Source organism: Mytilus galloprovincialis, chromosome 6 (assembly GCF_965363235.1).
Source record: "Mytilus galloprovincialis chromosome 6, xbMytGall1.hap1.1, whole genome shotgun sequence".
NCBI lineage: Eukaryota > Metazoa > Mollusca > Bivalvia > Mytilida > Mytilidae > Mytilus > Mytilus galloprovincialis.
Window position 1 is genome coordinate 69787617 of NC_134843.1, and position 25892 is coordinate 69813508.

General features: G+C 31.3%; 1 long non-coding RNA gene across 1 annotated transcript; it reads left to right on the forward strand.

Moving 5' to 3' along the window:
• The first annotated feature begins 15744 nt into the window (after positions 1-15744).
• On the forward strand, positions 15745-25615 carry LOC143080198 (uncharacterized). Its single transcript, XR_012979654.1, has 6 exons — positions 15745-16015; positions 17846-18178; positions 18644-18937; positions 22000-22119; positions 22516-22565; positions 25192-25615. It is a non-coding gene; the product is annotated as an uncharacterized LOC143080198 (long non-coding RNA).
• Positions 25616-25892: the final 277 nt, after the last annotated feature.

Below are 25892 nucleotides of genomic sequence, written 5' to 3' on the forward strand. Positions count from 1 at the left end.
GCTGATGACCGTAACTGCATTCACGGTCATCCCAAGATGTCGGATGAAAAATTAGGTCAGTTTCTGTATTGTCTGTTAAAGTGTTTCTATATCATTTTCTTTACAAATCATACATTGAAACGATGTAAATTTATAAAAGAATCACTCGGAAATCACTAATTACTTCTGAGAAATGTGCATGAAACGGGAAATTCGATTTGAAAAAAGTCGCCAAGATGACCGTAAATCACAATCGAGATGACCGTAACAGAATCAGCGATTCATAACAAGGCTGACCGTAACTGCTTTTAAGATGACCGTAATTTGTAAATGATGACCGTAACTTTTAAAGGATGACCCTCAATACTAAGAAATATCCGTAATTATATAACTATCTTTTTGTATCAAATGATTGCTAAAAGACATGCAAATGAACAGAAAGGGAAAACCTGCCACAAAAGCGCGATAAAATGACACCTTACAAGCATAATAAAAAAAAATGGGGTACACAGCCTTCAACTGCTCGACAAAAGATTTTTGTTTGTTTCTGGGATTCCTTTTAATGACATATAATAAATACACATTTTTAAAAATGCCAAAAAATTGCATGTACACCCATTGATTTTATATCGTCTTTCATTTTGTCGTGCAAATAAAATAACAGAAATATTTTGAAAATATCATTCGAATAAACTAGTGAAGGTGAGCTCCAGCAAAGTAGATCCTTAAAATAGTATTGTACGAAAAGCGTATCACAAGGCGGAACGTTGTCAATTTGTATATATACACAGTGGCGGATCCAGGGGGGGGTTCCGCACCCCCCCTTTATTTTTGCCGATCAATGCATTTGTATCGGGACATATGTTTTGCACCCCCCTGCACCCCCCTTTGCCCTGGGTTAGCACCCCCCCTTTCGAAAATTTCTGCATCCGCCCCTGATACAGAAATGTTATTCATACAGTCAGGATTCTACTTCTTCAAAATTATCTCCCCATTACGCCAGTTCATGCTCACAATCGTAGAAATGGAAGCCATTGTAGGGATGACGCTCTGCCAATTTTGCTCTTGAAAACTGATAAATTTATCCACATAGCACCATTACGATTGATCGTTATATGTCAGTTATATTTTTAAAGACAAATGTATCTACTAGCTAATGAGCATTAGTTAATGATCTTGTCTGCATTGATTCAACTTAAAAATATTGTCTGTTCGGATGTCAGATGGAATTTTTGAAAATTCTTTAGCATTTAAAAAAATTCTAATTAAATATTTCGTGGAAGGGCAGACTAAACATTTTCAGTGGTTGAAGATTATAAACCCTAGTTTGTTTGTCCGTTTGTCCAGCTTCAAGTTAAATAAAATTGAAACTTAGTACACATTTTCCCTATGGTATGATCTTTTTAATTCTAAAGCCAAATTACAGTTTTATCCCATTTTCATAGTCCACTAAACATAGAAAATGATAGTGTAGATGAGGCATCCGTGTACTAGGGATACATTCATGTTTCTTCAAATTTTCGTCGTATCGCTGTCAATTTGTGTTAAAATTTTAACGTCGATATCAATTAATATTTCATTGTTTACGAGAAATATGCAATTTACTATCATTGTTATAAATCCTAAATATGGCCAATTATATTATAGTTCAAAACAAGAGGCTGTCACAACGACAGCGAACCGGATTTATTAATATTTATTTGCAATATCACAAGAACCATTACTGATGAATGGTGAAAGTGAAAATCGTCAATATCAAATTTGACCTCCATTTTGTCATCAGTATCAACATCTTAAAATTTGAAAAGCTTAGATTGAATGGTTCATGAGTAAATGCAACAACGTGAATGGAAACGCCATTTCACAATCTTTCAAGAACCATAACTCCTGAACGGTAAAAGTGAAAATCGTCATTATTGAACTTGACCTCTAATTTGCCATCAGTAACAACATATCAAAATTTCAAAAGCTTTGGTTGAATGGTTCATGAGAAAATGCACGGACACGACTGGAAACACCATTTTTTCAATCTTTCAAGAACCATAACTCCTGAACGGTAAAAGTCAAAATCGTCATTATTGTACTTGACCTCCATTTTGTCATCAGTAACAACATATTAAAATTTAGGAAGCTTATGTAGAACATTTCATGCGTAAATGCACGGACACGACTGGAAACTCCATTTTTCAATCTTTCAAGAACCATAACTCCTGAACGGTAAAAGTCAAAATCGCCATTATTGAACTTGACCTCCATTTTGTCATCAGTAACAACATATTAAAATTTGGGAAGCTTAGGTAGAACAGTGCATGCGTAAATGCACGGACACGACTGGAAACTCCATTTTTCAATCTTTCAAGAACCATAACTCCTGAACGGTAAAAGTCAAAATCGCCATTATTGAACTTGACCTTCATTTAATGTTAGTAACAACATATTAAAATTTTAAAAGCTTTGGTTGAACGGTTCATGAGTTAATGCACGGACAACATTTGATTGCCGCCCGCCCGCCCGCCAGCCCGACTGCCCGCCCGCTCGCCCGCCGTACATTCCCAAATCAATAACCGACATTTTTGTCACAAAAATTCGGTTAAAATGAAATTTATGAAACATATTTATATCCGCTAACCGAGCCCTTATTGAGATCGACAAACTCAACAAAAAAGCTTTGAATACAATACGGATATTTCTTAGAATTGATGGTCATCCTATAAAAGTTACGGTCGTCCTATATAAATTACAGTCAGTCTTTACAAATTACGGTCATCCTTTACAAGTTACGGTCATCTTTTTACCAATCACGGTCATCCTTGTTTTATGTTACGGTCATCTTGAAAATATTTTGATTATGATTTACGGTCATCTTAACGATTTTTTCAAATCGAATTTCCCGTTTCATGCACATTTCTCGGAAGAAATTAGTGATTTTCGAGTGATTCTTTTATAAATTTACATCGTTTTAATGTATGATTTGTAAAGAAAATGATATAGAAACACTTAACAGACAATACAGAAACTGACCTAATTTTTCATCCGACATCTTGGGATGACCGTGAATGCAGTTACGGTCATCAGCTTTACCCCAGTGATCCACGGCGGTCACAGAGTTTATAGAGAGGGTCTGTATAATATATCAATGACCGCCGGCTCATGGATCGATTAGAAAACTTATAATTGTAAGTAAGAAGTAAATACACTTTATTTATAGTAATGAATGTTTATCTTATACCACCTCTAAAATTATTCATGTGTTATTAGAATTATTAGAAAAAAATGTGATTTTTATGGGAAAAAAAGGAGGAGCCAGGCTAGAAAAACAATTGTCCTGTTCCAAAGTACAGCCATGACTAATGATACGTTTTCTGAAACCCTCTCAAGTCATTAAATCTTTAACAAAAAATCATTAATTAAAAAAAAGAAGATGTGGTATGCATGGTATGATTACCATTGAGACATTTCTCCACAATAGACCATAGTCAGCTATAAAAGACAGCGAAGTAACAATTCAAACGGGAAAAATAGCGACCTTATGTATTTCCCCAAAAAATGAACGAAAACCAAATATTTTTTTATGTAACACACAAGCAAACGACAACTACTGAATTACAGTCTCCTGAATTGAATGTTCATAACATACTTAATGTATGTTCAAACTGGAGTTTATAGAAATATACATAACATTCTTAATGTATGTTCATATTGAATTTGATAAAAAACAAAAACAAAAATGGAAATTTTGGAAATAAAGGAGGAGGGATAAAAAAAATCATTTTCCTGTCCCAATATCTATGACTTTTGATAATTTTCTTGAAATTCTCCAGTCATTAAATCTTTTACAAAATTCTCCCTACCACACTTAACTTACTTTTGACCAAGCTCTCAATGCCTGCGATTACGCGGGTGTGTTCTTGTTTGGCATTTAAAACAAGAAAGATAATATCATATAGGGAACATGTGTACTAAGTTTCAAGTTGCTTGGACTTCAACTTCATTAAAAACTACCTTGACCAAAAACTTAAACCCGAATCAGGACAAACGGACGGATGAATGGACGAACGGACGAATGAACGAACGAACAAACGGACCCACATTCCAGAAAACATAATGACCCTCTACTATCGTTGGTGGGGCATAAAAACATCATTCTTAAACACGTGTAGGCGATAATTAACTTTGTATTTAAACTATAATTTATGAACCAAACAGACATAGTGAAATCAAAATGCACTCTGTCGCTTTTTGATATTTATGTTTAAAGTTAAAGGAAAATCGTCAGTCTCTGATAGTCATATTAGAGAAAAAAGTGATCACATATGCAATGAATACTGAACATTGAAATTACACAATGCGAATAAAAAATTGCATAATAAGAAATTTGACCAGACAGTGAAATTAAAAACACACACTATGAATAATTAATATTAAAACATTCATTTAAAACCACGGATCCAAAACTGTATTTTAATCCACTTTTTGATTATCAAAATATTTGCTTCGTGTATCATGGACATAGTTTAAAGGGGCACTAGCTACATATGACTTTTGAGATATATAAAAAAAAATCTAAAGTATCATGACTCAGTTTTTTTGTTAAATCATTTATGAAACTTATAAATGAAATAATTCGCTTTAAGCAGATAGAATATTTTAATTTTGTCACATTAAGCATTGATAATGATGTATTCACTTGAAAGCAAATTATTCGACCGCATTGAATCTGTATTCATGTGTACTTCAATTTAACCCCTTAGCTTGATAATAGATAAAGCATTCATTGTGGTTGTTCGGTTATTTAACGACAACGATTGTAAAAATTGAAAGTGAAACAAGGGTAAATCATTTGATTGACTGGTTCAATCCACAAAAAAATATTCTTATATATATCAAACCGGTGATTAACATATATTTTTTATCCATATATTTTTTATCTTTTGACTATAATATGAAAGTTTATAGACATAGAAAAAATATCACGAGTGCGCTTTCTATCTTTATCTATATTTATGTTTATATCGCTTATACGACCATCGGATGTGTTCAGAAAACACTTTTTTTTTGAAAATATACATTTCTAGATTTTCAGTAGAATTACTTGGTGAGGAAATACATTCCCCTTTGGTACAACACTGTCGAACAGTTTCCCCTGGGTTAACAATTTTTTTTAAATACTTTTGATGCATTGAGTTCATTTTAATTAATATTGGCGTGTCTGATTTCTTTTCAAAGTCTTTTTTCATGTTTCAGCTGTATACATAGCAGCGAATGATGGCAACACATGCGTCAAGAAAAATGAAAATATAACGAATGTGTTTTCTAGTATTGGAAGCACAATTGTTCTTGAATGCCACATGTACAATTTAGACAGTGTGCCTAGCTGGTCACGTCAAGGTGTAGCACTGTCCTATGGTGACATCATTTATAAACCTGATAAAAGATTAAAAATTGTACAAGGTCTTCGAGGAAGCGGATTCAATTTACAGATATCAAATTTGATGAAGGCTGACGAAGATAAATATTGCTGCGACAATACTTATAGATATACGTCTATTGAAAATTGCACACGTTTATATTTAGTAGGTAAGTACGTTTATAATACCTCAGTATCTATTTTCAAATTTGTGTGTCTGCAAAGAACAATTAACCGATTAAAATGTTTAAAAAATATCTACTGATACTGTTCCTTACTTTCCATACAATAATATCCTTATTTACTGGTTATTTGGACAATGACAACACATATCAGGATCCGAAATCCGTGGAGAATCCTAATCGCGAAAAGCAATTACAGGCTACTGCAATCGGTGCATGGGGAAGTGAATTCTGGATCAGACAAATTTTCCGTTTGAATCGGATCTTGAAATGTTTCTTGCAAATCCTGTTGCAATCCTAAAGATTCTGATCCCTCCGTGGATTTCGGATGGGGCATACTCGATATTGTCAATCTCGACACATCATCATCTCACAAAATTGAAATCATAGAAGAAGACAAGCACAAGGCGTACTTGAGTCATCTGTTATGAAGTTGTTTTCTTGACTAAAGTCTAGTAACATAAAATTGCAAAAGTAGTACAAGTAGAACCTGAAGAAACGCTACTTTTTTTCTCTCTCGAAAATTTGGCACACGTAACGATTCGGTATTCGTTCATAAATGTCACATTTGTTTATTATGTTCGCACTTGAAACAGAGTAGTAAATAATATCAAACGAGAATATCCATTCTATATATCTATTTAAGGTACTAGTATAATTATGCACATACATTTTGTGGCTGAAAATTATATTTGTGTCTTGTTACCTTTTTAGTAAGCTTTCAATTCTTTCGTAAACTTTTCTATGACATAATTCTCATTTTCTGGTCATTGTACATAGGGACACAGTAGATGGGAAGATAAAATATGTTTACCCGATTTGAATTGAAGAAGGTTATGTAACAAGTTAAAGCTAAATTTTGTTTCATTTGAATAAAGAAAGTCATTTGTTTATTTAAATCGTAGATATTTCTATAATTCCAAATGAAAGCAAAGTGATAAACACACTTGAAGGAAGTAATAGCACTCTATCATGCCTGTTTCCAAGTAATGTTCCAGGATTGAAGACGATTTCTTGGATTTCAAATAGTACTATTCAAAATGCAAAAGACACGAACATCTTAAATCTGACAGTATTGGTAACATTGGATCTCCATGGACAAAACCATACATGCAGAGGATTTGTTCATTGTATGAACATGTCTTTTGAAAGAATCATACAATTCAATGTTACATGTAAGTATTATACAAGGATTTCAAAGAGCAAACACATATTTATACGTATATATGACTGTATGACAAATTACAAATATCATTATAAAGTAGTCACATGAAATACCGTTGTTATTGACAGTTGTGTACATATACTTTTAGCGATTGATTAGCCCACTTGTACTTATATATCATATTGGACACATGCAAAAGATAATAGGGTTATTGATCAATTTAACTCTGATATTCTCAATTATGACATGACAACTGAGGAGGTGACACTTGCATTAAAACCAATAAAGAATAATAAATCTTGTGGAGCTGATGGTGTTACAAATGAGATGATAAAAATATCATGTTCAGTTGATACAGATATGTAAGTGAAGTTATTTAATCTTATATTTTAAAAATCTGGGATTTATCTCGCTGGTTGGGAAATATTTTTATTACGCCAATTGTTAAAGGAGGGTGCTTCAATGATCCCTCAAATTATAGAGGAGAAGCCCTATCAAGCTTTTTGGGAAATATTTTAGCAGAATTTTACAGAATAAATTAGAACAGTTTTTGAAATGAATAATATAGTTTGCAATGAACAAATTGGATTTAGAAGTGGTTGCAGAACGAGTGATCATATTTTAATACTCAATTATTGACAAAGCTTTTAAATCATCAATATTTTTTGTCTGTTTTGTAGACTTTAAGGTGGGTATGGGAGTCTAAATTAAAAATGATAGAATTTGTTCATACTTGTCAAAACGTAGTACTTATTGGTATAATTATGTTCAAAAATATAACAAAAGTGATAGGTCACCGCGCATTTTCTCAAGCTACATGTTGTGACAAAATGACACATTTTGTATGGATAAAACTGTAGGAAAAAGCATCATTATGTGATTAGAAGCTAAACTAAATGATAGAATCGTAAAATAAAATACGAGAAGATACCTTTTAGAAAATGCTTTGAGAATATCAAAAGAAAAGATAGGGTCACCGTGCGTTTTTTCCGGCTTAAATACAAAATAGCACAATTCCATGTAGATTCCTTCAGAAAAAGCTCTATTTCAAAGTTACCTCCCCTTAAATTGCCAATTTGAAATAATAAAAATCAAGCAAAAAAAAAAATAAACACTGGTAAAAATATTAAGATTTATAAGTTATAATTTAATAAATTTGTTCTTTTAAATGCAAATTCACATTAGTTATCTGCATTCTTGCATCAAATTTTGCTAACTTGATTGAAAATCTGGTCCTTAGATTCTCTGTTTTTAAAAAAAAATCCAAGATGGTGAAAAACACCCATGCCACCGTAAAAAAAGCTTTTGGTACAATTAATCGAAATGCACTTTTTCACAATCTGTATTCTTATAATATAAATGGATCACTTTATAATTTTTTACAAAACATGTTTAAGGAGGTTCTATTTTCTGTAAAGTTTAGTGAAGGATTAACAGAATCCTTCAGCTCAACTGTTGGTGTAGAGCAAGGGTGCATTTTAATGGTAATTTAATTAAGGTAACACAAATGACTTAGTTAACATATTTAATAAATCTTGTGACCCTACTATATTAAATGATAAAATGTATCGTGCTTATAAATGCAGATGACCTGGTGTTCATTTCTGAATCAGAGTCTGGCTTACCACGATGTTTAGACACACTTAACACTTACTTCGATAACTGGAATTTTGAACAGATATATCATGTTAAGGAGGGATATTTGCGAAAAATATCAGTCGAGAGAATGTTAAATTTCGCGAGCCGTAAGGTAAGGGAAATCCATTCTCAAGACTGTAATTTTTTCGCAAATACTCCTCAAGAACATGTTATATCTGTTTAATTACACTGAATGTTAACGTTCAAAAACGCATTGATGGTCGTGACGTTACAAGCGTCCAGTCGGATAGAGTATTTTTCGGCAAATACCACGACAGAGAGGGTAAAAAGGCATATAATTTATGTCCTTTTTGCATATACCCTGGCGGCGTTAAAAATGAACGATACTCATTTGATAACAGCAAATTGGTGAAAATACATTGGCTTTCAACTAATCAAAACCCAGGATTCTTACATAAGGTGTAATTATACTGTAAATCTAATCAAAACTAATGTTATGATATTTAATAAATCAGATAGAATTATAAAAAAAATATAACTTTAAATTTAATGAATAGACAGCTGATTTGACCAATGAATATAAATATTTGGGTATTTTATTTAAGCCTGCAGGAACTTTCTTTTTTGCTTTTAATCATCGGTTTAAAAAAGCTTCAACGCCAATGTTTTGCATTAGAAAGATCTTATTCTCTGATAAACTTAATATTATCCACATTTAGAATTGCAGTGACATATGGGCACTTTATATGTTACTTTATAAAGACAATGCAAGTCTAAAATGTAGATATTTATCTTTTTTGCCATCAAATTTTTTCAAACAAAATTTGGTGAATGTCTTGTTGTTGTGAATAAAGCTGCAGTTAACACAGCAGTTCTAACAGAAACAGTTATGTTACCTATTGCTATTGATGCTATGAAGGCTTCTGGAGGGTGTTGGTGCCATTTGATGAATGCAAAAAAAAAGGAAAGTTATGCTTCAAATGCCTATAAACGTAGTTTAAATTTAAATAATGGTTTTGCTGTCAAATTAAAAAAAAATTCAGAAAAGGGTTCCATCATGTATTAGAAAATCAAAATACTTTCTAAAAAACATGTCTTATTAATGCTGTTGGTAAAACAAATAGCTGAAAGATATATACAGATTTCTGAAAAAAGTCTTTTTTAGGACCAGAATAACCAAAATGAAAACAGACTAAGAACATAAAGAAAATTAAGACCGATACATGATATCAAAATTTTATTAAAATAAGAAAAAGTGATAGTTGTCTAAATATTAAACAGGGTAGACACCGTTAATTACTTTTTGAAAAAGATGATGTCCCCTCTGTTAAAAGGAGGTAGAAGATTAATATCATTTTGCTTTAAAATGTCAAATTTTAGAAAAAAAGGAGGCAAAAACTTTTTCAGGAAGTAGAGAGTATATATAGTTACGGAAGCCGATAAGGGCCTTAAAAAATGTCGTAAAAATTATGTCGTAATTACGACATAGCATGTCGTAATTTCGACATAAAATGGCGTTATAACGACATCACTATGTCGTAATTTCGACATCACTATGTCGTAATTTCGACATAACATGTCATAAAACGACATCACTTTGTCGTTATAACGACATAGCTGGGCGTTTTTCAATAAAAACGTACTTTCTTGTCCCAGCCACTTTAAAAAAAAATGTGTTTGATCTTTGCAAGTAATTTTTTGTGCAGTCAGTACATTGAATTAGATATATAACATTTTTAAGCAAAAAAAAACAGTTTATTTTTTAGAGGGATTGATAAGATATTGATTCCTGAATGGTCCAAAACAACCAAAATGGCATGTCCCTAGACCGCCTGTTCAACATTCATACTCTCAAATATCGTAAAAAAAATGTAGAAATAAATATTAATTTTACTTAATATAAGTTCTTTAATAATTCAAAAGTATGTTTAGAGCCAACATATTTTAATAAACAGCTTTTAACATAGGATTTTTTATTTTAGAAGGTGTGTCCCTAACACAATGTCCACTACGAAACGAAGTCATTAAAAATTGCTTATAAACAGTTTTATAAAATCAATGTAATTTTTTGTTTGCAAGAGATATAAACATTAGGGTCTTACAAAAGAAGTGATGCTTTTATAACGGCAATTAAACTGTTGGTAAGAAAAATTGAGCACATCAAATGGACCAGAGTGATACCGTATTTTTGTAAATGTCCACTACGAAACGGGTAAAATCTCCTTCAGTAACTGGTTTTAAAATTATGAAAAAAATATCAGTGTACAGCTTAATAACGCTTTGATGAATACAGTCCGTCTTGTTACTATTGTAATATAGGGGTTGTGAGAAAAAAATAAAACATGTGAATACGTACCCTACGAAACGGTCACCTACGAAACAAGTTTGGGAGAAAAACGTTTCGTAGTGGACACTACCACTACCATGCAGTCTTTTTTTACTCTTTTTTCAATTATATTCGTGCAAAGCAAATAACAAAGGTTAGTTTCATGTAATTTTTATTATGTTTTTATTAACATAGAATAGGGTTGATGTCAACTACGAAACTTTTTGTCCACTACGAAACGGTTTTGTTAACTACGAAACGCATCAAAATGTCCACTACGTAACATGAGTTGTACCTTCATATGTGAAGTACTGTCTAATCTTTATCGATAAAAAATGGTTCTCCAATTCAGAAAAAAATTAGATTTTCTAGTATATAAAGTAAACAAACTGGAATGTCTATAGGAAACATTTAAAATTGCAAAAATATGTGTGTTTAGAAGCAGTTTCGTAGGGGACAAAAGTCCCCTACGAAACAGTACACAAATTATGAAAATAATATAATTTTAAAGAGTTGCTACATAAGAGAATGCCTGTACCAAGTAAGGAATATGACAGTTGTTATCCATTCGTTTGATATATTTGAGCTTTTGATTTTGTCGTTAATTTTGATTAGACATAAATCAGGACTTCCCGTTTTTAATTTTCTTCGGAGATTTTGTTAATTTAATTTTACAGCTACAATTTGAATATTTGTTTTTTTTACTGTAAAAAAAACATTGGAAGTGCCATGTTTGTCAATTATCAACTATCCAGCAAAGCCCATTATATATGAATGTAAATAGCTATAGGTAACTGGTCATTGTACAATCTGTACAATGAGCAAAACTCATATCGCATGAAAAGCCTGCCCCAAAATAACAAAGTATGACAGAATTTAAACTGATTATCCTCCATCCGATCCTTAGTTTTAGACTTATTGTTCCCTAATGGGTTGTTTGGCCTATTTTTCTGTAAAAATGACCTGCTATTATTTTTCTACTCTGTAAATCCCATTCAGACCCTCATGAATAGGATTATTGAAAACATGATATCATATTCAGCTTAACGCAAATCCTTGTCTTTTATTCAGTAATTTTATTGGTGTCGTCCTTTATTTAATATTGAAGAATCAGTTTCTATTGACATAGTATTGGTGATTAAAAAATCATTCCAAGCTTCATCATATAATTTGAAGAAAGGGAACCGTAGTATGATATTGCCCATCTTCGCTGGCCAGGGGTTATGATCCACTTCCCTTTACGACTTCCTTGGCGGATTGAGATAGAATTTCGGAGGCACAAGGTAATGATTTTCATTGGTTGCAGTCGAAACTCGTTGCATCTAATCAAAAAGCGCCTATAACATGATCACGTGTAAATGTAGAAAGCGTATGTAAACACGTGCCACGTGCTTATTGTGCAATAAGTCTTTACATCCCTAAACATACGACTATATATAGTGCCAATTTGAATGTTTTTAATCAACTAATAGAAGTTCTTGTGTATGTTTCTTGCACAAATGCATGACTGTCAACGTATATTTTCGTTTGGTCAAAAATAATGTATTTGGAATGGTCGTGACTTTAATCTACCGATAGATTGCGCCACATTGTTATCACAAATGTTGGCTTAATCTGCCAAGGGTGGAGAGAAGGGAAGTGTATCGTAACCCTTGGCTAGCAAAGATGGATATTACCTTGATTGGCTAATAGATGAAAACAATAATGTTTAAAACTATTAAATATTAAGAATTCTCGCTCTTTTTATTATCTCAATTAATGACAAACATTCTTTCAGACCCGCCAAAGGTAAAAGTGAAAAGGATCCCATCATCACAATTGAATGAATTTGACCAAGTTAGCCTTACCTGTCTGTTTGAATCAAACCCTACACCAAAAACTATCATATGGATACACAATGACATAGTTGTAAAACGTGACTCTGAATATTACATATATAATATATCAAGAAGAAACAATGGAGTGTATCAGTGCAAGGTCGAAAATTCAATTGGATCTGGAGATGATGAAATAAAGCTAAGTATTCCCTGTAAGCCTTTATCACTTACCATTTTATTTGTATTATCTTACATACAAAATAACTGTATACTAGCCAACAAAAGAAACGATAAATTTACCATATCCCTTGATGTAGAGTGAACGATACGTGTATATAATATGAACATTCCTGAAAATAGTTTTTGAGCAACTTTGGAATAACTTTTCTGTAAATATGTTAACTTTAAACTTGTCCTTTGAGTAAACATCACTAGATGTATGTGCTCTAACATTTGAGGGATTACATAAAAAAGAGAACGAAAAAGATAACAAGCTAGAAGTCTGCTTATTTGTATTGGCCTTTATTAACAGAACGTTGTTTCCTTATCAAAGTAATTGATTGCATGCACAGACAATGACATATTTTATTCAGATCTTTATTGATTTCAAAAATCATTCTTTATGCTTTAAAAGGACACTAGCTGTCAAATGGATGTCAAAAATGTGACTCCAACTCTCATATTTGATTAATTACAATGTAAAACATTTATCAAAAGTATAAAAAGTCTAAAATAAATAATTTACAGGTCATGGACTCGAGTATATGTAGTTTCGATACGTGTGTATTTTACGCTATCTAAGTATATATATCGGAATGATTCCGAAGACCTCCGATGGTCATATAAGCGATATAAAAGTATAGATAGAAAATCTCGTGCAATTGGATTTTTCTATATCTGTATAATTTCATATAAAAGATTTAAAATATATAATTAATCATAATCATCGTTTTTAGCTGTATAAGAATAACATTTTGTGGATCGAATGAGTCAAGCAAATGATTTAAGTATTTTTCTTTCACTTTTAATGTTGACATTCTTTTCCTTTAAATAACCGAACACGCACAATTCAAGCCTTATACATCACTAGCTTAGGGGTTAAATTAAAGTTAACGTGCATACGGATTCAATGAGGTCGAATTCTTCACTTACAAGTCAATGTTTCTTTGCTTTTTTTTGACAAAACTGAATAAATACCAGCCGCTAAAAGCAAATTTTTATTTTATTATATATCTTTTTTTAATGATTAAAATAACAAAAATCATATTTAAAATGTTTATTTATCTTGTAACTAGTGCCCCTTTAAAAACTGATATTTGAGGGAGGTATATTATAAATGATCATATACAAATATATCGTTTGTATAAGGTCGACACAAGGATAAATTGACCTGAAAGAAGTATATTGACTGAGGACGAAGTCCGAGGTCGAAATACTTCTTTGGGTCGATATATCCTGTATTGACCTCATACAAAGGCTATATTTTTTATATTACTAATTCCCGACCATATGTGTATCAAAATCATCATTTGATTTTGTTGGAAATTTATAGATATCATATTGTCTCCTTGACAATAACAAAATATTAGTTGTTATTTCAATTGCTTTTTTGTTTTTGTTTTTCATCTTATGTATTTGAATTTTTTTTTCATCAAATAATCGATCACATATATCATTTGTTTCAAAACGTTTAAGATCGTAACTTACATGACGTCACAAAGTATATCGGTTTTTAGATATTCTAAAAATAACCGTGCAATATGCTTTTTGCTATCCGCCGTTTTCTCTCTACCTTCGAAGATATAGGCTAACTTGTGACGATCCCTAAACGAATCAAATTTGTTAAAATATACGAATTAATAATATTAGCAGATAACATATTGTCACAAACAGTATCTTTCATTGAAATGCAAATAATTAGTATTTATAATCGACAGTGATATTGTAAGTTATCTTACATTGAAACCATTTGGTCACTACATGCACTAGCAAATTCATTTCTTTGTTTGTCTTATTTTTCTTTCAAAGATAAAAAAAATTAATATGTTTTACATTAACATCAACTCTGAAATTCATTGTCAGTGTTGTTAAACCTTATGGAAAAAAAATAAAATAAAAACATAATAATAAACAAAATTTATAAAAAAATAATATTATTTCTAGTGATTTAGTTAGAAAAATCCTGGGGTCGGTTTCAAAAAAAAAACTTACGACTAAGATTGGTCTTAAGTCATGAACAAATCAGTATACTTACGATTAATCTTAGTCGTAATTTTTTTTTTGTGAAATCGACTTTAGGAACTTTCAACGGACAACTGAACAGGTATTTGTGCAGGCTTTCTATTAATTTTGATGCTTCATTGGAATCGGACTAAATATACATTTATAGCTTAGTTATTACAGATTGAAGATATCAAGAATTTTAAAAGAGGGACGAAAGATACCAAAGGGACAGTCAAACTCATAAATCTAAAACAAACTGACAACGCCATGGCTAAAAATGAAAAAGACAAACAGAAAAACAGAAAAACAATAGTAAACATGACACAACATAGAAAACTAAAGAATAAACAACACGAACCTCACCAAAGTTAAGTTAAGTTATGGAAATAAATCTTATCACTGTTTGTTGTACAATAAATTATCAATTAGTTGGACAGAGTAATTACACGGATGACCGATTCTTGAATCTAACGTCAAGATTATTTCACTGAAATGAAGTAGTTTGTTTACCGACATTGTGTCATTTGGTAGAATACAAACCTCTACAAGTTATGAAGATGACGTATCCTATAAGGTAATCAAGGATAAAAAAAAATACACAAATGTCGTGATGAAAAAAAATCACTCTTTCCTTGTTTCATTGTGAAACAGTTTCATAGTTTAACCGAAGGCGATGCACGTCCAGTCATAGAGAGGTTGAAGATATTAAAGAAATTTGCAAACTGAAAAGTAGAAGAATAACTGTTACTGCAATGAAAATAAAACGAAAAACGTCGAAAAAACGTTCTATTCCTAACATCAACTCCTGGAAGAATATTATAATTATTCTTTCTGATTGTACTTTTACAAGAGAGCGATCTTTTATTGGTCGATGATTAAAAATTATTCTTTGAGTGTAAACTTATTGCTAATTTATCCATTTAATTGTTAATCATTATGGCACTTTAATTGTAGCAGTTAAAAAGCAAACATTATTATTTTATGTAATGCAAGGTAGAATGTTTCCAATGGCTTTCGATTTTGTATTTGCAGATGCCCCTGAAGTCCATGTTGAACTACTTCCAAATTCCTCACTCTTTTGTAATGCCACTGGACTTCCGAATAATTACACGTTTTCAAACTGGGAACATTTGTCGATAGATAGACACAGTTTAAGGTTAATAAACAATGCAACGAATTTACTTAATTTTGAAATCGATGGGAGTGATAATCCAATCTACACATTTGATGGCCGTTACGTTTGTAAAGTCAGCAATGGCATTCCCGATGAACATAACATTACAATGCAACGTGGATATACAGATGTGTATTTCCCTGGTAAGACTGTAAAGAAGCAATGGTTTTGGTATAATTGTTAAATGTATTGCCACTGTTTTAAACTTGACTTATTTTAAAATTATAATATTAAACGCCATCTAGTTCACAAGCATTTATCTCGGATATCTCAGAAACAAAATTTCCTGTATAAATAGATATCTCGATTTTTTTTTCCTGAGGAAAATCGCATGTGATCTAGCTATATATGCACTTATGACATAATGAATCACTGCAGGAATGATTTTTTTTATGTCAAAATAATTAGAATGTGGTAGACCTAGAGCTTAAAAGCCATTGCCAGCTTAGATCACGAACAGTTGAATATCAAAAAGTTAAAAGGTAAAAATTTATAACGCTTATTCAAATAAGTACTCCTTTTATAAAGGGCTATACATTGAAGAGTTTAATATACTTACTTCCTATGAAAAATAAACCATGTATGCTATTTACGTTTATTGTGTCCATGAGTGCTATATAAACCATCATACCACGTCACAATCTGTCTGAGACTTGAATAACATAATATATCTATAGGTGATTGTGATTCAAATGAGATGAGATGGTGTTCATTCCAAAGCTCTTCTTCGAACTTCTTTCGTTTAAACTTAATACAATTTGTAATTTTTCGTATAAATATATTTACCTGATGAATGTTTACATTCAACGTATTGGGAAATATTCCGTCTAGCAATTTCGTAATAATTCCAGTTTGATCCTGATAACATATTGATTTTTCCAGACATAATCAATAATTACGTTATGCTACCTATCTATATAGAAGAGAAACCAGAAATACGAAAGGATAATCAAAACTGCAAATAAAAAAATCAAATAAAAACGGTAAAAAGACAAACAATAGTATACAAACACAAGATAGAAAATCAAAGAATGAGATCTTTAACCCAACCAAATACAGGGATAATTTCAGTTGTCCATACGGGTAATCTGTTCCTACAAGTACGTGGCACCGGCCTTGGTAGGCTGAATGTTACACTATTAGTAAAAATTATATCAGAATATGCTATGTATGGCCATACAGCTTTGTCGATCAATATCCCAAAATATGTCTAATGTTTATACTTGTAATACATTATCATGATTATATATAATAATACGTAGAGCAACACTTTTTACTGTTCTTATTTGCATAAGGTAATATTGACTCTTCCTTAGCTACATCCATTTCAATTGAATTGTGCATGCACGTAAAGTATATCTGTAAATATTTCCAATTCGTAATTATCATCAACAACTTGTCTGCATAAGGTAAGTTTTAAACGTAATTTACAATCTGTTCCTGTACAAGTTATTTGGAAATTTCCAGCATTTTAAGTTTAAAACTGTATATATAGCATAACTGATAGATTAAGAACAAAATTTCATGAACATGAATACAAGATGAGGTTTTTAAAGATCGGACTATATTTAAAGAAAATCATTGTAGAATACACAAATGTAGCTTTTAAGGTAAATAACTATCAACCCATCAGTTTTCGGATTTTTCAGCCAAAGAATTTAAAAAACCTAATAATTGATTGGTAAATATTACACAATAAGGCAATTTATCAGAATGACATACACATTTTGAAAATTAACGCAAAAGGAAATTTTCAAAAACAACTTAGTTATTTTAAAGACACGCCTTTTCCGTAAATATATTTAAGTACTTTAAATCTACAATCAAAGGAGAGAAGTTCAATCACAAGAACACATCAAATGATAGAAGTCTTATGGAGAATGTTTCATTGGTATTGTATAATAAAGTGCCAGTTATTTAAAAAAAGCACAGTTTAATGTGTATTTTTGTATGTTTGTTTTCTATATTTGTAGGAAAGCCCTATTGTATTCCTCAAAATGAAAGCACAGAGATTAGGGAAAGAACAGAACCGGTTACGATTACATTTATTGTGTATAGCAGAACACCTGTAAATTATACATGGCAGAAAGGTCGATTACAGTTGAAGGGTTCTCCAAAATACGAATATCAGAAAAAGCAAACAAGTACACCCGTTAAAATACATGGGATATTAGTAAATCTAACAACATTAACTGTGGGTCTGCTAATATATAATCTAACAGACACAGACTTTGATACTGTTTACACAGTTTATTTGTCCAATAAACACGGAAATTCAAGTTGTTCAAAAGACTTACTAGAAGGCAGTGAGTATTCATATATATATTTTATATTTAGTTTGCATATCAATGAATTTTTATTTAACTTAAATTTGTTCCAATAATTTTTACACCAAAAATGTCGTTAAATGAAACACCCTGCATTTATTATGCTTTTCAATGAAATAGTAAAATCACTGAGAGAAACCCTTCGAAATTATGGAAAACTATCATTCTGCATTAAAAATACTATTTTGGCGCAATTAGATGCACCCATCCTCATACATTGTAGGTTTAACTAATATATTCAAAGCCAATAGCAGAAATTCATACGACGAGATTTCTTATCATGACGAAAAGACGTCTATTATAGATAATTTAAAATTTAAATTGATTAAGGAATTTAATCTTCACTACTGCCAAAGAAGAAAATATAAGAACAGACTTTAAGACATCCTTATTGCTTAATTTTTAATGGTTGCAATTACTAATATAATGTGTCATATTTTAAAGCTGTACCAGATAAACCGAGCAATTTAACCGTTAAACCATTACTAGTTAGTTTTGAAGTCACTTGGAATGCAGGATTCAATGGTAGATATCCTCAAAGTTTTACCATAAACTATCGTTCAATAATGGATCAAAACTGGACAACAATTGCAATTTCATCTAATGAACGTCACAAAAAGGTTCAAGGTCTCCTAGAAAATATGAAGTATTTAGTTTACATGTATGCACTTAATGTCATAGGAAAGAGTGATAATACAGACAATGTGACAATTCAAACACTTGAATCACATGCAATATGTAAGTGTTATATATGCTTTGTACTTAGTATTTATCATATTAGAAACACACACGCGTCTATATATATATATTCCATAGATACTTTATTAACCAAGGTCAAAATAAACGAGATTATTAAAGTCATGACATTTGTATAATATTTTGTTACCTTGTATCGCGAATTCAATACAGGCGTCATCATTTATAGATTTATTATATATAGTTAAAACATGAAATGTTTATATCTGCCTATTAGATTTGTAATAAGGGTCATAATTGTTACCCATACTTGTATTTATTGTGAACAACTAAAGAAAAGGATTCTCCGTGCAAACATGTTTTCTGTATGCAATATAACTTTGGGATATATCATACCATAACAAATCTATGAAAGATGTGTGTAAATCCAAAATTATGGCAAATGTTCAATAGGTACAAAACCATTAATTTATAGCCCTTTTGCATTCTATGTTGAATTCTGCAATTTCAAGCATGAATGGCTTCTTTGTCTAAAGTTCAAATAAAATGGCAGTCAATTCATGTCAAAACTATACAATGTCCTGACAAGAGGTAAAAAAAAATCAACATACATTTAATTAAAAATTAGAGTACAGGTTCCCGGAAGTTGGATAGTACAAAAACCTGCACTTCAGATCTGAAAAACAGGGAAAATGTGCCTTTCTATAATAATTTAATAAACTTCTACAGTGATAAAAAAGCCCCTAGCTTTGAATTTAATACCAATACTACCCGAATATTTGACTTATTGACAAATATACAGCTATGCGTAGGAACTATTTTGGCTTGAATATGTACTACTTTCTAAACCTATTCTATGGCGGATTTTCTAGATTTGAAATTTATGGCATGATCTGAATTCGGCACCCGTCCCAATTTACAGACAAAACCTTAGTAAGTAAACATATAAAGGTCTGTAATGGGTGCATATCTATAACCATTTGTGAAATGGACTTTCATTATGGTAAACCGAATCGGAAAGGCAGCTATAAGGATTCTTAAGTGAGGAAATGGATTACACTGAAACAAACTCTACGAGTGAATGATGTGCCTACAGGATAACATAAATAAGAATTTCTTACTCTGCATGAAAACTGTTTTACCCAGTCATTATAAGAAAACTAAGGTTTCAAGTAACTCAGGCAAAGTTGATTCTAGATAGATTTGGCTACCGTTTACGTATTTTTTGGTCAAACAGCTCTTTTCCTGTTCCGTCCTTATACATCATCGGCTTTCAAATGTTCCGCTTTGAGCGTTCTTGTTGAATTTAAATTGAAAACAACGCATCGGACGCATGGAACTATTAAGCGTCTTGTCTTGATTTTTAACTATTCAAAAAAGATTTTTTTTAACAAACCAAACTGCAGTGTAAATGAACAGATTTTAACCGTTTGCCTTTTTATATGATATTTCTTTTGGTGACGATCAATCTCTAATAACTGATGCTATTTCAATCAAATTGGTATCCTGTGATTTCATCCCTAATTGTATATACTTAGCAAACCGTAGCAACAATATTAACTATAATTACTTTCTTGCAAGATTTTCTTCTAAACAGCGTTGCTTTATCCATCGTGGGATATGGACGATGCAGATCATATTGACCCTTCCCTAGATAAAAGGTCACATGTTTGTATAAACCATAAAGAAAGAAAGAAAGCAGAAAGTATTTCAAATGTATTAGTTTTTGAGTCCTGGGTAATTCCATATGACGATTTTCAATTATGACGCTATAATTTACCCTTGGCCTGGATTATAATGCAATTTAAAAATCTGCCATCATAGTTTTGGAGAAAACAAAAACTAGACTCAGAAGAAAGTCGTTTGTGGCGTTATACGTGCCATAGATCTGGACCCAACCAACGATTAGAATCCTACATATATTTAATAAATTTATGACCTTACTATTTGTGTTTTGGTAGCCAGTGTAACATTTTCGGCTACGAAAATTTCTTCGTTGACATGCAACTGAACAAAGAGAGATAATTCCATAATGAAAAATGTTCTTTTTTATTTGTAACATTAGTATATTCAGATTTATTTCTGTTTAAACATCAATGTATATCATGATACACTGTTGATTACAATGATTTCCAAGTGAAATACATAGAGATTAATACATGGCCTTTTCCATTTCAGCCTAGGTATCATCCCGAGACCCCCATATCAGACCGAGGCGGAGTCGAGGTGCTGATATGGGTCGAGGGATGATACCCAGGCTGATATGGAAAAGGCCATGTATTAATCGCTTTATCATATACTTCCGACAATAGTTTTGTGTAAGGCAAATAAACAAATGCAATAACTAAAACAGTCAAAAACTTTATAAAGAAGTTAAATTATGAATCAAATATACTATACTTGTCCAACAACAGCATCACTACCTCCATATATATGTATGGTAACATTTCCTATAGAAGCATTTTGAAAAATTCGAAAAGTTTTATGATCATTATTACTCCATGTTTGTTGTACTATAAAATGATTCATAATTGTCCACGGCATTTGTTAGCAAGTACTAAGCTATCACCACAAACGTTCCCGTAAATTTTGACGTTGTCATAAAAAATATCTGACGTCACAATGGAAAAGTAAACAACCGATACCGGAAACACCGGAAGTTACTTGCACGAGAGGCACTATTATGGGTTTTGTGCACGAGATGCACCTGATATGGGTTATCAGCCCGGGCGGGAAATTATGGCTTGTGTACTTCCGCTCATTACACATATGCAAAAGCTATCATATCAATGCTAAATATATGATAAAAACGGATAGTTTCACATGTGAAATAAACGTTGTTATTTCTCTCTTGGTCATACAACAATAGGCGTGACAAGAAGTCGATAAAATCGGATCAAAACAATTGTGAATGATAAGAAAATGATTTTTTTCTACTTCAATTTCATATGAGATAAAGCCATATGCCAATGTACTTAAAAGAATAACTAATCAAAGGATTCGTTAAATAATGTGTTGTTTGGTCACTCTCTTATTGAATTCTTTGATTAGTTATTCTTTAATTTATTTTTTATAATTGTTTTTGTCATTATTTATTTTTGTAGCTACAAGGCAATCGTATTCAATAAATCTAGTGGCTTACATTTCCACTTGCTTTTGCTGCATAATTATAATATTGTTGGTGTCTGCTTTCTACGCACGATTTAAAAAAATCGTGTATGCAGGTAACTATTTACAAGTATAGATATGTGATTTGTATGTTATGTATTTGAAATTTTCTACATGTGCACTATTGAAAGAAAATTTACTGTAGGAACAAACTTTTATGTTCTCGTGAAAAAAAAACTCTCCTAAGGAGGAATATATTAGGAAGGAACAATTTTTTACAAATCTGAAATCCCTTTTTTTAAAGATTTTTTGTTGCCTGTTCATACCCTATCGCATCCTTTTCTGTACACGAATTTTACATCGTTACCTACTATATATATTCTGTTAGGGTGGTGCATATACCAACATGGCATTCTTGATTAACGAAATGTCAACTAGTTTAGGATGTTATTGATTATTTGCAGCATACATAATGATGATTAATTAGATTCATTACAATATTTATTTTGTAGGACAAAACAAGAAAGAGACAAAGAACAGCAAACGCGCCGATTTTTGTCGAGTAGGTTAAATTTGATTTATTTCTTTTTTATTTGATTTAGTTATTCTTTTTTTACTTTCAAAGTATTTTCAAAAAGTAAAGGAAAATGTTACTTGCAGAAAACAATACCCGATTACTTTGCAAATACAATGTGAATACCAAACTCATTGCATCAAAGATTTCTAGCCAAACGAAGATTTAGGAAATTAAGAAACCTTTATCCAAAGAAAATATAATACACATAGCGCGATTGCTCTAGATTATCCCATACCTATATGATCGTCCCGAATATGTTGTAAAACAGTTGGCAACAGTAGTTGTCTGCTATTCAAATATCATAAATCCATGTAGAAATTTCGATTTTTTTAATTTCTGACAACCATGTTAAACACACATTCCAATAATCAAATACTGCCCATTCATACTTATAATGTTGAAAGATCGAACATCCATGTAGAATATACATACGATTTTTAAATCTCGGCCTTTCATACAAAATATGCATTCCGATTTTTAAATCTCTTACAGTTACAACCATGATAAACATGCATTTCTAATGTTCAAATCTTGGACATCCATGTAATTATCCAAAAATAAAGTTATTAAATAAAACCTATATATGAACATCGAATGAACTCTAGCTAGCCACAGCGAAAACGTTATCGTTGACACATTTATACAAAATGCTATCCTGTTATATATGCATCAACAACCTTCAACCACCTTGTTAATTTTCCTTCAGTCAATATTTCAATCGCGAAATTTACAAATTACACAAATTCAAAAAAAAAAGCTTCTAAATTCAGTCACATACGTATTGAATTGGTCAACATTTTATGATAGGGACAGTATATATCATTTAAATTATTTCTTTAACATGCTGGAGTACATTTTGTGTCGAGTATATGTCCCTCTTAAAAAAGGTTTATACACGAACATGAACGCGCGAACGTATCAATTGAAATGTAAGCGACTTTCATCTGTGTCAACATAAAGGGGGACATTAACGATAAGGAACATACAAAACCCTTATCATAACAAACGACCTGTTGGCAAACGTTTTGTTTAATTGAGGCTTAGCGCAAGTAAGACAAACCTTTAAAGGAAACTTTTTCTGAATGCATATCAACTAAAAGATGTGCTCTGTGTTGACGACCTTGCTGTCACTTTAAGATAAAGAACAGAAATAAAAGCTCTGTTCCTTTGCGTTATGTGTTTTTAAACTGTGTATGTACTGACTTTGTGTCACAGATGGATACTCATTATCCTTTTGTTGTTATACGCCTTGATATCATAATAACATGTACACACTAGTTATATTATTTTTTTTCGGTATTGAACAGCATTTCTACACAGCAGAAATAAAATCCACTTACCTACCTTCTATTTACTAATGCTATCTTGAGAGAATACCTAATTTTTGGTTCACATTTACTGTGATTTCTAAAAGAAAATAAGTTATATGTAAAACGAAAAATATTTAACAATATGTGAACATATTTCTTGAACATTTTTTTATCAAATGATTTCCTTCCTTTTATTTGATTCATTTTACAATCAGTTACTATTTAAAGTAAAGCAATAATTCCATGTATTGATATCTGTATATATATATATATAATGTAATCTCAGGTGCTTCGTCTGTGAAATTTCAATCGTCCTTAACATCAATTGCATGACTTAGCTTGAACAGATTATTGTTTTGTTTTTCCTGTGAAACACTCATTAGATATGGGTAAAATGATAACTTTATTTGGTTAATGAATCCGAGAGTTCTACATTTCTGGTTCACTTGATCTCTATCTCATTCCATGAATCAATGATCAAGTGTTTAGATTTCGTTGTCAAGTCCTTTTCCGATACTATCACCATCTACCTTTATATTTAGTATATGGAATGATCACCCATAATACATGTCCGTCTGGCAGGTTTCAACTGACCCTGACCTCATTTTCATGGATCTGTGGTCAATGTTAATACATGTTGGATAGGTTAATATTTTTGGAAAATATTATAAGCAAACAGACTACTGTATCTGATGTATGAAATGATTTTCAGGTGCACATTTTTGTCTGGCAGGGTTCATCCGACAATGAATTCATTTTCTTGGTTTTGTGGTCAATGTCTGCTTATAGATACTATATGCAGTACGTCAGCTATATTTGGTTTATGGAATAATTGCATAGTGTACATGTTTTCTGGAATATACATGACCAAGCGGACCTAGATCTCTTTTTATTGTTCATTTGGAAATGTTCCGTTTGCGTATTTAGCTAGATCTGTTTCTATTATTTTATTAGTAACCAGTTAATAATATGTGGTGTATGGTATAAGGTAAACATGTCTGTATTAAAGGGTTCATCTGACCTTGACCTCATTTTAAATGATTATTGATAATGTTAGGTGTATGTTATAGTTCGTATAAAAACTTCATATTAACGACTTTCGACATAAGTTCAAGTGAGATAAGCTAACCAGCCGAGACATTTCAGCGTTTGTGCCTTAAATTTATCTTATAACAATGGATGGCAAACTTACTTTGTTAATATTAACTTTCAAATTGAGAGATTTAAGTAATTAAGATAATATGTGTTTCATTGTTCCCTTGATGAATATTTTGTAATTTGTCATATTCATGTTTTTACAGCAGCACTCAGTGTATGAAGAGGTGGTATTAAATCCTGCAGATAACGGACAACGCTTCATCATAATCACTTCATCTCCTGCATAACATTAAAAGGATTGAAACTAAATTCCTTGACCAAATTTAAAGATGCCAAAGACTACTTCTAGTACTCAAATACAAAGACATAATTTATTTTATTTAAAATCTTAGTTCTCTATAGATTGTATGTTTTTACTGCTGATTATACTCCGTCCTCATTTGTGAACCATAATAAGTCCGAGGGAGTTTATTTCTAAAAGGTACATTTAATCTTGAAACAAAAGATCATTAATACATTTTGTGTATGTACATTATTTTAAGTAAATATATTGTTCCTAGATATTTAATATCATTCACAATACTAAACATTGTTTTTTCTCATACATAGAAAGCTTTATCTTGAAAATGCATTTATTTTTGGAACTTTTGATTTTCAAAGTTCGTTAAAAAGCTCTGACAAAAATACCGGACCCAGAGAAAATTCAACATAATATATCCACAATCAAATCGCAAAAGAAAAATCCAAAACACATTTTACTAAACGATCATTTGTCTTGCTCGGTACAATCGTTTTTCTTTTGTTTAGAAAATGTTGGTTTAATCCTGTTTTTTTTGCTAGCTAAACATTTACTTGTAATACAGTCGAAAAAAAATCAATCATATGACAATGTGTGTACAAAACA